General features: G+C 46.9%; 1 protein-coding gene across 14 annotated transcripts in view; it reads left to right on the top strand.

Annotated features, from left to right (window-relative positions):
- LOC120902649 (dystonin) overlaps positions 1-14,234 on the top strand; it is a 203,053-nt gene that overhangs the window by 70,576 nt on the left and 118,243 nt on the right. The window lies entirely within an intron of this gene.

Below are 14,234 nucleotides of genomic sequence, written 5' to 3'. Positions count from 1 at the left end.
CTACCTTACTAGTCTATCACGGCATACTGTCTCTCCTACGCGTGCATGCGCGTGAACCATAACCATCGACTCAAAAAGTGCTGCCTGTTGTGTTACGCTAGCAAATCACTGACACAGCCGTAGACATTAGTCGGCTTGTGAAATGATACAAACATCTTGCGTAGGCTCCCCGAACGGCTGGGAGGCCAGTTGGGGCCTAGACCTCGCGCTCTACAAGGCGAGGTCTAGAATCTCGCAGTACCTTGAGATTGGGTCCACTCCACCCAACCGACATTAGGAACTCATATGATATTTTGTCGTCCGGTGTAGCGAACGCCACCTACGGATGCTGATCTCATTGTACGGCGGGAGCGACTGGGTCAGTTGGAAATTGTTGGAACCTTGCCGTATTGCAAGGTAGGAAGTTGTGTGGTGTCCAACACCGGAGGCTGGACCTTAAATTGGAGAGGTGTGGTATCATGCCTGAACCAAGCGCACCAAAAACCTTTCCCAGAGGAGAAGTGTACCTTTGCTGATGCGGTGCTGTTGTGTTGAGTGCTCTGTCCAGGAGGAGAGCACAGCAGTGTGATCAATTGTGCCGAACGCTGTGTGGTCTTATCTTTGGCCAGAGCAGTAATCGATTTAAGGGTAAAATACGATTAAACCATCCCACTCTTTGCTTGATTGGATCACCTCATCAATTACCTCGGGCGGGGTATATACTACTACAGAGGTACAGGCGGCGCAGGGTTTGTTGTTTTTTTTCGTCTTGTGTGCGCAAAACCGCCACCGAACCGAGAACCAATCAATCAGCTGCTGCTAGACGCAGCGCATGGTTGGGCATTTCGGTTTAATTCAATTAATGGCAGGAAGGCCAGAGGGTGGAAATAAAGCAGCACAAAAGTGCCTACACATAACAGCCCGCTCCGTTGTTATGGGTGGTCCAGGAGTGTTCGAATGTTCGTTGGCTCCTTGTAAGGGGAACGTGCAGGCACCATTATCAGAGCTTGTCTTTTGGGGGTTGCGGGAGATGTAATTATTATTGTACCGAGCGATGACTGCAAAGATCGAGCGATCTGGGAAGCTCAAAATCCATCGGAGTTTGCACGGATGATGATGACGGAGGAGCGCGGGAAACGTCGGAGTACTCGGAGTAGGCGCATTGTCGTCACTGTCGATGAGATGATGTCGTTTGTTTGGATCCCACCACCGTACGGTTGATCGCAAACCCTGGGGGCAAGCTCTCGTGAGTGGTATTTTATTTCTAGCCCTCGGGAATTTCAGGAAGGGCTAAAGACACACATACACATACACACATATAGACAGTTGAATGAAAGAGTGTGGTGATATGCGAGAACGAGGGGATTATTTATAGGAGTCCCTGCCCAGATCTCGGGTTGCAGTGTGGACGCGTCTGGGTGTTATGTGCAACCTATGGTCTGCAAAGTCACTGAGCCCCCTCATATATAGGTGCTATAATTATAGGGACCCCCGACACACTGCCCTTTACGCTGCCGTCGGTAAGCTCGAAAAAACAAACCCGTTGAGTGCGTTTCCTGTGTGGACGGCGGCGACGTGTGTCCATCGAGCAAAAGGGTGGTTATTTCTTTCGAAAGGTGCGGAGATTGATTAATGCGATGCGATCCAACCGCGCGGTTGGGTTCGCTTAGGTTAGGGCGCAGTGTTGATGTTGATGTTGTTTTTTCGAGCCAGAGAGCGAGAGATGAAGAGCAATGGGAAGTTAAACGTATCATTTGGGGGTTGCGCGCCAAGTTGCACTCTGCAAGGCGAGATATTTACATTTCTAGCGTGCTAGATGCTGCTTTTTGCACTGTGATGGCGGCGGCGGCAGCACGATGCATGTCAGGTAATGTCTAACCAGTGTGTGCAAATATGTGTGGTACACTGCTGACACACCACCATCAGCAAAACGGAGGAGGTGGCGCTGCTCGCCAGTAGTTTGAAGTGTAGTAATGTGAGACAGACGGAGCGAAAAGAGTTGGGCTTAGTCACTGCGCGTGTCAAGTCAAAGGCACGGTGATATGATCGATGGAGTCATAGGAAAGATCCGCCAGACGGAGACGGTTTTTCCAAGCTGCCCCTAGCCCTCCGACCGCCGATATCATGTAGGTGGAGTTTAGGATTTAGCAACTAAATCCGGGGCCCTGTGTCTAGTCATTCGCATGGTTAATACGCCTACCGCGAAAGGGAAAGGTAATTTTAAGTCTGGTCTTGCTTGTTTGGATTTGGTTAAGATGTTTTGCCGTTTTTGCTGCGGTCGTTGACGGAGGAATGTATGCCGTTTCGCCCGACGAAGAGGTTGAAGTAAATGCACATGAATTTAGGGTGTTTTGTGTCGTGGAATAAATTAACTCCATGCTCTGTGGAAGGTTCATTTTTGCAAGTTTCCCTTGCAACGACCAGAGTCCAACAGAAAATGTACTATTTCTCGTTGTTTGATTTCCTTCCAACGGTTTTGCCACTAGCGCTGGCTACTTCTTGTGGGAGTAAAAGTGAAGCAACAAACCCCCATTGCTTGATCTTTCCCGGACTGATCATGCTTTATCTTGAACAAACACTCACAAAATTCCCGTCACTGTGTTTCGTACAGTCCGATTGATTTATGCTAATCTGTTTTCGTGGGAGAAAGTTTCATTGGGGCGTTATTTTGTTGTTGTATGTTTGTTATCGTAACTGTGCCCTGCCTGTGCTCGTTTCGTCCACGTACCAGTAGCTCTGCAAGTCGTCACACCCGGGACTGAGTGTGTGTATTGCATTACATCACCGGGTGCGCGCCGTATGTGTTAGTTTTTACAACGCCTTTCGATTGCTTCCGAGAGGGAGAGAGGTCACTTTTTTATGGCAACTAATCTTGTGTTACATCGTAAACACAGTGCACAAACTACAAAGTCCACGGACTGAAACTTACATGTGTTTAGGGATTTGCATTAGTCGATATATATAACGTGTCCCACTTATACCTAAACAGATACCATGATAAGATACTGAAAAGCAATGAAAAGTGTAAAGATCTATTCATTATGCAGTCAATTGACTGTTAGACGGAGTGGTTTTCATCTCACGTGAGTCCGGAAGTGTGTCCCACCAACAGTCTGTGCGCACAACACACATCCAGTGCATGCCCAGCTGGTTCAAAAGCTCTCCCTGCCTTTTGACACGTTGACATCGAGAAATATTTCACCAATCTTTACGATCATCGAAAGGCGAAGATGGCTTGACGTTGGTTTCAATGTAACTTTCGGATAGCTTTTAGCGCGTGCTTGTGGTGGTTGAGGTTGTTTGGTTGAGGTAGTACTGGTGCCCGTTACTGATCATGCAATAACCCACTGGGGATTGTCGTGATCGTAAAATGTTTAACGGGCGATTTCGTTTTGTTGATTATTACAGCGAGATACGGTGGACAATGCGAGGGCTTTGTGTGTTTTTAAAAGCGGTGGTATCATTGCATTAGCAGCTCCCCCATCGTTTAGAGTCAATTTTGAGGATCGAGGAAGTGCAGGTTATGCAGGTTTTGCTGAAACGGCAATAAAGGTTGATATATTTATCGGAACATCGTCATTGCAATCTCTGATGTATGAAGTTTAATCGGATGAGTACTAAAATAATTAAAAAAACATGTTCAAAAACAGAAAACAAAACTAAAACCAGCCAGCAAATGTTGAGTTCTCTACGATCAGCGAAAGACGCCTCACAGCGACAGTACAGACAGATCATATCTTTACCATCCTGGGAAGCCACCGGGAGTGACATCATTTCTTTCTTCGGCGAATGATTTAACAAGCGAAACTGAAGAAGTGGTAAAACTGTGGTGCGCATATTTTTACACTCGCGCGCCCAATGGCCATATACGGGTAGATCTTTCGTGGTTTTCGTGGGAGTGTAGCGTTTCAGTTTCGGCGCGCTTTGTCCCTGGAGAAGTATCCCGGTTTGCCGATCGCGCACAGGTTCTCGTGTGTGTTGATTCTTTGCCCACTTCCGAATGTGGTGGCGTGATATGGTGGTGGGCGCCAACAACTTCCCTGCGTAAACTCGATTGGATGTGCCAAAAGAATGTTTTAAAGTGTTCAAGCGGTTATGGACTCTCTGCCGGGGTGGAAGTGGGCTCAGTAGTTGTATTTTACGGCAACACGGACAAACGATCACAATCTGTTGCTGTTCTATGTTTGGGGATGCTAATTACTCCACATTAGTAGTGATTTCCCTAGAAACGGTGGGCGTTTGCAGGTCTCCATCGCCGTCTCAGAAGTTAGTCGGCGGCGATGATCCTCTTTTCTGATAGTGTTGTATACAATTTTATAGTTATTGCTCTGCTGACGCCTATCGATGGTTGGGGAGTTTAGCTATAGGGTCTCAACTAGAACAGCGCTCGCGCGCCTACGTAGAAGTTGACTAGATCATATACATATAGCACCCTCCACCACCGGCTCTAGTGACTCTCTGTTTGTCACGTTGAAGGTGCGGCGGCGCGTGGCGTAGGTCGAGGATGATTAACGACGAAGTGTCGATGGTCGGAGCCGATGGCGTCATCGTTTCCATCGAGGGTGGCTATCGCGTCGATGGCAAAAAGGCTGGAAGCCGCGTCTAGCAGCACCTGTTGCAGAAATTGACCCTGAATGGGTCGGTGCCGGGGTTGAGTGTACTTGAAGGTATTCCAAGAGCAGGGAAAGATTGCAAATCTCGTTTTTATTCAAACGATGTAGTGATTCTGATGTATAGAGCGCAGGTAAATGATTTCAAAAGCTCGGGCCGAGAGAGAGAGAGAACAAAAACCAGACGTAGAGAGGCAGTTGGAGAATAACGTTTCACTGTGAATGCATTCCATTGTGTCAATTGCAATGTGTCAGGCATTAGGAGTTCCAGGGAGCGGCTCCCGGTTTTGTCCGGTTTTTTGACCAAAAACCTGGGACGGACGATGATGTCAGAGATACTGGACACTATGACGTCAGGTTGTCGAGATGGGTTAAATTTATGGATGAATCGTTTGGAGCAGTTCTTTTTTATGGTTTTCTAGCGGGAAATTTGAATTGGTCTCGAGCCTGTTGGAAACCTGATTTCTCGTGAAGAGGATAATGTCAACTGCGCGTTGATCTTTGGAACTTTGAGTGCTTGGAGAACTACGCGCATATCTGGATGATCCTCTGATGGCTTTGAAAGATCGGACCTAAGCTTTTAAGCATCTCAAGATAAGGAAGTTTGGGTTTGCCCCCTATCTTGAGGATAGGACTTCCTAATTATCGTGCAGATTAATGTCTTTTTAACGATCCTATACGGTGCGTCCTCCAAATCTGAACTGCAGACATTGGAGCTTCACGTTACGTGAACTCTTGTGGGGTCGACGGCATACAGCTTTGTTTGTGCTTGAATGGGTGACCGCGGAACGCAAAAACAAAACAAAAATGGACCGTTTAGTTTGCTTTAAACGCTCGTGCTCTTGTGATTTTGCACATGCCAACATCAGACGGCGGTGGATCTCATTTGTTCTCTTCCAACCCCGTACATCACCATCACAGACGTCCGGCAAAGCTGACTGTCAAGTGTAAGTGTTTTAGGATGTGCATTTTTTGTTTCCACTCGACTGCTGATACAGTCGCAAAGTGCCAAAACATCGGCGTGTGGAGTACAAATGCGCAAGTTAGTCGAGTGAAAAATGCAATGCAAACAAAGATGATCATCATCACCGTCATATGTTTTTCCTTCGCGCACCAAGATTACGTGAGAGAGCAGGTGAATGTGCGCTGCCGGCGCGCATCGTTTCACATTGCATTTGCAGCGGTCGGGATGGGCGAATTTTGTGTTTTGGCGTTCGCGAACGACGAAAGTGTGAAAGTTTGGAGCCGTAGCCGGTGTGTGAAATTGGACTGTGAAGGTAACAGCGGGAATAAATCTATAAAACTGAATTGAAGTCACGGGGAAGTGAGTCGTACGTTGGACAAGGGGAGAATGTGGCCTTTAATCACCAAAATGTGGGGTAATAACTCTACCTCGGCCATTTCGCTGTGAGCGTAAAGTGGAATGTAAAGATATAGAATTTCATGCTTTAAATGTAGTTAGCAGTTTTATTTGCCAAAAATCAGTCCCTACACTACTGCGGCAAGATCTCAGCAAGACATTCACGGGTGTTTTTGTAGGTGTTGTGTGTTTAAAAAGCTTTTAAGCTTTTCTCCTTTTTAAATTGGATCAGGAGGCGCTAAATTGAGATATCCTGAGGCACAACAGTTTACCAGGAGGTCCATGAATGGTGGGAGTGCTCTTATTTGTTTGGATGACTTGAATGTTTCCCCGTGGTGTGCAGCAGCACACATCTGTTTTGCCGTTTTTATACAAAGCGCTCTGCAAAGAATAGCGCTGGTCGAAACCTACGCAAATGTTTCAAATCTTCCTGATATATTTTCGCCTGTCCAAAGTTGGTACCCCGTTGCGGTGTGGTGGGCCATGCCAAATGTCCCATTCATTCAGGGCGTGCATGTGTGTACCTTTCCCATCGCACACAACCCGTATCGGAAGTGGATCGGTTGGCAGGACAAAAAAAAATGGACCCCAAAAGGCAAAGCAGGCCTTCGTCTCCCTGTCCGACGAAATTAAAGCACAATTCATAAAACGCCACTCACGCACAATTCTTCCTCCGCTCGGGGAAGGGCATGTTTGACTGCGGCGACACACACCTGTGCCAGGTGCGCGCAGGTTTGGTGTGGTGTTACACTGAGCACGAAGAATGACTATGGTGGCTAATTTTAGCATCAAAGCGTATGGGGGCGAACAAGGAAAAGAAGGAAAAAAAAGCAGGGCGACCAGTACTCTTTTTTTCGTGTCCAGCGCAAAGCGATCGGTTTGGGTTTTATGTCCACAAGAAAGATGAGCAAACAATAAGTTTTGCGTTTGCTGGTCGACTATTATTCTTGAGGAGCAACGAGTGTCAAGTGCTTATGGGGAGAAGTAACGGTTTCGAATGAGTTTGTACCGAACATCGAGGGTGGATTGAGTGTTCCTACTTTTTTGTAGGAGTTGGTGGTGTTTGTAAGAGTATACTACTCCCAAGAATACAATTCTTCCTGTGCACTGTCTGTTTCCTTGTTTCATTTCTGACGTTGTCTGTGAAATCCACACGCGCGCGTTTACTGTTTGACGTGTGCGATTGTACGATTGACGTTGTAATCGAATCTCGCCGTCGCAAACATAAAGAGCTCTTAACATTTTAACGGGCGTTTCTGCGCCACAAGAGAACAGGTTGCCTATGTCCTTTCCAAGTCAGATTTATTGGTGTCCGGAACCGGGGGACGAATGACAAGAGACCATTTTTGGAACACCTCGAACCAAACCGAGAACTGCTCCAGGATTTGATTTATGTGAAGCTAAACGAACAAGCGCTCCGAAGTTAAATGTGTGTTGGGATTTTTTGTGTTACCTACCGAAAGGAAAAGGGTAATCAATTAGTTGTTGAATCAGCAGCCCGTCCGGTGGCAAAGAATTGCAGCGAACTGCAGCGCCTCGGGACACGGAAACGAAGCCACGTGCTTAATTTTAATCGTCTCTAATCAATCACAGGATTTTTAACCCGTATCGTAGCTCTCTTTTTTTTTGTTGTTGGCGTGGGCTTTGAGCACTTTTGGGGTGTCCCAAGTGAGTGAGTGTGCCACTGTTACCAATTAATGTTGCAAAACAAAATCTGCTAATGTCAATGCCGCTACCTCTATGTGTGTGGTTGGCTGGGCGAGCAAAAGGTCACTTCGGTTTTCGGGGGTGCGAATTGTGCTTTAGCTCCGGATGACATCTACGGCGTTCTTTTAATCTTTATTTCTTCCTAGGGTCGTAAAATCGTGCTTAATGCGAGAGAGAGATGTGTATGGTGGTTTTGGTGTGACGTACTTAGATGTTGCTTCCGCCGTTGTCGTTCGCCTTGAGTCACGTTGGTTAATGTGTGCCTATTTGTACAATTAGTCACCAAAGGCGGAACGGAAGAAGCAGGGCGGTGGTCGGTAACGCGTGCAAAGTGTGCTGTGTGTTGCCTCCGTAGGGTGCTTGAAATCGGTTTCACATCCGAGAGGTGTCTAATTAATCGAAGGTGATCGAGAGAAGAAGGCTGAAAAAAAGGTGTATGCGCCATCGCCAACGTAAAATTGCAAACACTCTCAGATGTATCCCACTCGCTGTAAACGAGCAAGCAGATACAGCCTAATGAGAATCGTCTCAGTTGGGTCCCGCAGGCGAACGCGCACTCACTCACTGCCCCCAAAACACACAGAAGGTCAAGCAGGGACCACCACCTTAACCTTACTTTCTCTCCGCTTGGGAAAGGTTTTAATGGCATGGTTTTGTTTTTTTGCACAAGCTTTCAAACTTTTTATTGAGAGTGTGTCTGTTTTCCTTAGCGTGGATTACCTTTCTACTTCCACCTTTCGTGCGTTGTTTTTGAGCGGGTTCCGCCTAAGTCAAACGACGTTTTAGTGCGCGACACGTCGGTCAAGGTTTTCGTGGCGTGACCGTGACTGGAAACGGTCGTCTTCGCGTCGTCGTGATCCATCACTTTCCTAATTTGCATCATTTTTATGTTCCGCCCCGGGCTTGCGGGCGTCCAAATTTTGACGGTATATCGTGTATGGCTGTGGCGCGCTCGATGACAAAACTCCACACCGGGTGCTGTGCTGTCTCGCGCGCTGCAGGTTTGGGCGAGAGACATTGGCGCGACACCCACACTCGCGCCGGAAGTGTTGTTGGTTAACCGGAATCGGGTATTATCGTGGGAGCTTTCTTGGGTTGGAGAAGTATCGCGCGAGGGCAGCAGCGAGTATGTCCTTTGAGCGAGACGTTGAAGGCTGCGAGTGTCTCGAGTGTGTAGGTGTAAAATTATGTCACCTACATTCGAGCGCACCAGAACCTCGTAGTCGTCGGGTCTTTTTTGTCTCCTCTCCCTGTACTGCTGCTGCTCTACGATGTGAGATGATGACGATGAAGGCGAAAAATGTGCTTTTCGCACCCACTGAGAGCACACGCACGTAGAATATCGGCAAGGTGCTCCTAATGGTGGGATTTAAATTAGATTCCTTTTTTGTTTTGCTGCTGCCGTTGTTTGTCAAGGAAATGTGTGTTTTGCTTGTAGCTGCGGTGCACCACCAATCATATACCGCTCGACCTACGATCATGGCAATAAATGGATAAAAGTAAAACACACCTCCGCTTCATGCTTTTGTCACGCCATGTGGTGCAATCGACCTTTAATAGTAATTCCCCACTAGGATAAGCGCTCGCTTGCGTCAAGATTGAAGATAAAATTTGCAAAATAACTCAATCAAAAGATTTAAGCGACGAACCCCTTATTTTGCCGGTTCGTCGCTTCTATCCTTTTGCTGTAATTTAATGTTTTTTTTCTCTCTCCTTTTAATCATTCTTGAAAAATAGAACCATATGTTGTTTGTTCGTGTAAACACTCTGCTCATGTGTGCATTAAAAAGATAATTCGTATGTGGAGAACCCTAACTCCACAATAAACCGTAACCATTGAACTGATTTGAATAAATTTCGATCAGCACGCAAAAGGAGTGGTTCTGCGGAGGATGGGACACACAGATATGGAATGCAACAATCAACCATATCCGAGCATTTATGAGACAGCTTTGAATGGGTTTGTTTTTCGCTTGTTCGAATCTACCCGTAAGCATGTTTTCTGGAACAAGTTTTTTCCCATATATCTACCCATTTCAATGATGCGGATAAAGTGGTTCGATCGGAAGTCTCTGTAGCTTTAGTGGTGCACCAGCTGTTCCGCCGGTGGTGGGTCGCAATTTGTTTTGCATATATTAACCTTTTGTTGATAGAGCTCTGTGGAACTACTACCGTGTCTTCGGATTAATGCTTGATTGCGGGATTCAGGTTTTCACGGTTAAGTTTTGGTAGCTCGAAATGATGTACTGCTGTGAATCGTTTCGCGAAACACATTAATACGTTATTATTCAAAATTCTTCCATCGTCGGCGCACAAACTTACCAAACTGGACCTTTTGGGGGGGGACTGTGGTAGAAGCCGTTAATAGCGGTCGTTAAATTTTTGAATGCCAAAAATGGATGAACTCATCGTCGCAGAGCTTTGACAGAGGAACACACAGCAGAATCGGGGGTGCCGTGCTGATTGGTATTGGACAGTTTAATATGAAACAGAGCGGAGGATTGAGTATTGAGAGTGTAATATTTATCTTTGCTAGAAGTAGGCACAGATTTTCCTTCTCCTTGGCAGCAATGTTCGTGTGCTGAATTATTTACGATTGTGTACCCCGATTTTGGACTTGTCGAAGTTGTGAAATGACACAACTGGTTGTTGTGTTGGATTGCAACTTTCGATTGCTGTCCGACTCTGTGCGTGGTCGCTGGTGTTTGGTGGTGCTTTGTTTCTTCATCACACGCAGTCCAAAAACCGGCGCGCAGGGTGACGACGTACGGCCGAAACAGCGCGCAGAGGGAGTACGACTTTGCGACGGTCTCCTACGCAAAAAAACCTCTTTGCCGCCCCATTTACATCCAGCATCACTTACAATTTAATGGCCGACTAGAAGCGAGCGATCGATCTCTCGAATTCGAAGGCGGGAAGAAACGGGAAATCCAACGCAGAAAGAAAAAGAAGCGATACTCGCTTTCAATTGGCTGCGAGGAAAGGCGCCTGGCGCAAAGAACTTGCCGCCAACGGGGAGGTGACACGAGATCTCCAGGGTCCTCTCCTCCTACGCGCGCATCTCTTGCAAGCCAGGAAAGTAGCATTTGGTTGGGAACAAGAGCGGAATTAGCCTCGACCTGGATCGAGCCGGCGGCAGTGTTGGGCGGTTTCTTTTCTCTTTGTTTTCACCATGTACAGTAGCCACCACCAGAAGGACCTCACTCGGGCAAGGGACAGTGTTACAGCTGGGAAGATTTATTCGGGCTCCAAAAATGAAACATTGGAACAGTGATTGTGTCTCTCGTAGGTGCGCTGTATTTCTAGTGCATACAACGTATCCCAATCAGGGGGAAGGGAACCGTGTCTGGTGGCTGTAAGCGGTGACAGACTGTTGCTCCCCCGTAGACGTCAGACCATCACCATTCCAGACAACAACGACGCGGCAGCAAGCTTCTTGTTAGCGTGAACCTCAAGACAATGCACAAACAAATGCAATCCCGGGGCGCGCGTGATCCATCATCCGATTGACAGCCGGTTGGGGACGTTGATTGTGTGCAAGGGGGATGATGAGATGTACCTTTCGGAAGGTACTCGATTGCTGCCAGAGTGGGGAAATTCAGCGTTGGAATGAGAGCTCCTCGGTCCTGAAAGGCCTCCTCGGTCTCAAGATCCATCACAACAATAGCGCTAAGCCCTCGCAGAGAGCAATGCGAGTGTGCATCCTCTTATCTCTGCGGACACGGTGCTAGGAGTATGCCGTGGAGTTGTTGCACACCACCCCTTGGGCTTGAGAAGGCTCTCGTGTTTTGGTTGAAGATATCTCCTCAGTACGCGCGCGTAGGTGTTTAGCACTTTCAATTGCACCGCGTGCCGCCCCGGTGAAAGTAGAGCTCGATTTTCATTGTTTAGCCACCGTGAAGACATTCCGCTGCAAGATGTGTGTGTTGTTGCCTTCCTCTTGATCAAGACGGCTTTCCGTTACCGGACAGTTTCGCGGTTCCGGCGGCGGCCGTATATGTGCACTCGATGTGGAGGTGTGGCGCACGACTCACACCCACCACAGGCTAGCTAAAACAATTCTTCGGCACGAGGCTCTCGTACTCCTCGTAAACATTTATTTTCATCTCGGTTTCGGAATCTTTGCGGCGGGCAGGTATGGGGCGGCCTCTCGCATGCACCGAGAGAGGTGTTTAATCTATTTCGATTGCTTTCCATCCCCGTAGAAGGTCCATCGAGTGTTAAAACAAATATCTCCCATTTAAATGCGACCGGTGTAGGGAGGGTGGTGATGGATAATGGTGGATTCAGTCGAGCTACTGCCGATTACGCAATTTGGCGATAGATCTAATCTTTTGGCGAGAGTCCGAGAGTTTGGGGGAGAAAGGTGTATTGCGTCGTTCACTGCCGTATTATCCGGTCCAGTTTTTGTTTTTCAAAGCAAACGGCGCACGGTGTACGGCATGATATTGCAGGGCAGAGAAAAGAGAAAACGATTTTGTTGTGTATGTGTGGCCAAGCAGCAGTGGCCGTTGGTGGATGCCGGATTTAATGCGATTCTTCGTTACAGCGCTAAAAAATGGGCCGTGAAACGGTCAAGATGCTTTAGTTTAAACATCGATTGATTTGAAATAAGCATTGAAAATGATACCTCTGTTTTCCCCGTTTTGTGGACAGTAGCCGCTGAATTTGGTGTTCGAAATTATTAATCATTCCGGCTAAATCTCATGAAGGAGGAATCATAAATCTTATGATATTATAAAATGCTGAAAATTAGGTGAGATTTGAACTCACGGTCTTTTGTGCTTCAGCCCGAACGTGTAGAGCGACGCCATTGTCTTGCTTTAGCATGAGTACTGTTGAAAGACAATAAAATCTTAGCTAGGAGTTAAAAGCTATGAAGTGTGAGATATCCTCAAAATTTACCTCAATTTGCAACTTATTTACACTTTTTTTTAATGTGATCTACACACGATTCCTTGACACAAAACACATTCTGCTTTAAGCCTGAATTAGGTCAATGAATGGAAAAGATTGGACGTTATAAAATTCAACCAACCCGGTGTCCCCGAGGCACTCCCACTCATCGTGCAATTTGCATGTGCCACGCATGACGTCAGACGGTTTATTTTACGCTCTTTACCCCGTCGATGGATGGAGTTGGTCCCACTAAACCTCACTGGGAAACCTGTTCTCGATCACTTACTCCTCGATCGTTGCCAGCAGAGACAATGTGTTCCGTAGGTGTGCAGAGATTTGGCTGTTTTATTGCTTAATTTGGTAGGGCAAGAATCCTTTGCTTGTGAATCCACTCTGCAAGTATTCCCTTTCAAGGTAAAGGTTTCTCGCGATGCTGCCCACAAAAAAGAGCGGTGTATCATATCCGCTCTTGACTACTGCCCCAAACCGTGCGGACCAGTGTGACGACGCGTAACAGGAAAGTATCCGAAAGCCGTCGACTCATCGTTTTATGATGGTGTGATTCCGTGCTGCCGCCGCTGCTGCATCAGGTTTTTCTCGTACGCTCTTTTCAACCCTTCCGGAACCGGATTCGTGATGCAAAGCGGGTTGAGGCTTCCGCTACGCATCTCATCGCCGTGTGTGTCATACGGATGCATGCGTGTGTGCGGTGACTTCATCCGGCGGGGACCGGTTCAACGCTGAAATTGGCACGGTCGGTATGCGAATTGAACCAAGCCGAGCGGCGGTTCTGAACGCTGACAAATCATTAGGGGACCAGCGTCGGTGCAATCGTATCTCCTTTGCATCAGAGGTGTTATGTTTGAATTCCTTGAGATAGGGGAAGTATTGCATGCATGTTGGGATTGGAATGGAAAGATTGGAATAAGCAATCTGAACTAGCAGAACTCGGTGGTATGGGGTTCTTTCCTGTTTCCATCTCCCTAAGATCGTACATTCCTGTTGTGGTGTTGGGGAATATTTATGTCTGGTTTGAAGATAAAATTCTTGCGTCAAATTACGGATGAGATCATTGGAGGGGTTCTGTTGACGTCTAAGCCTTTTATGCTTGGAATTGGTATTGTTTATTCCAATCTTTTTCCAGTCTTTAGTCTTATCATCTTCATAGGACTGTGTAGATAAATAAGGATGAAGATAGGAATTCGCGATGAAGCAGATGTAAATTGGTGGTTGAATGTTGTTACTTAAGAGAAGTAAGAGTGTCTTTAGGACAGATCCAATATAATTCAAGATGCATGAAGTTCATTTTACATTCTATTGGATGTCTAGACATTTACGATTGACGTCTAAACTATATATACTACAGACATTGGGGTTTTGGGAATAGCATCTCTAGGCTCAATAAACTGCGGGTGATATCCTAGGCTTAAACCTGTAAAAATTTTAGGTTCACTTGAAGATTGTTACTACGCTCCAAGTAACAGTCCGTAGGCCCCAGCAGAGATACCTTTTCAGCTGCTTGATCTTCTCCCCTAGCTGCTAGAAAGCAAAACCCGTCCAGCAGCAAAGCGAGAGCTTCATATTCGAGCAAGACATTCCACCGGAGAACGAGATTTTGGAGAATGAAAAACGTAAGCCGCGAGAGAAACTGCGGAATCAGCAGGATAAAGTCGCCCGCG

This window comes from Anopheles arabiensis, chromosome 3, assembly GCF_016920715.1.
Source record: "Anopheles arabiensis isolate DONGOLA chromosome 3, AaraD3, whole genome shotgun sequence".
In the NCBI taxonomy this organism is placed as follows: Eukaryota; Metazoa; Arthropoda; class Insecta; order Diptera; family Culicidae; genus Anopheles; species Anopheles arabiensis.
Note: the sequence above shows the minus strand (reverse complement) of the source record. Positions and strands in the feature narration are given on the sequence as shown.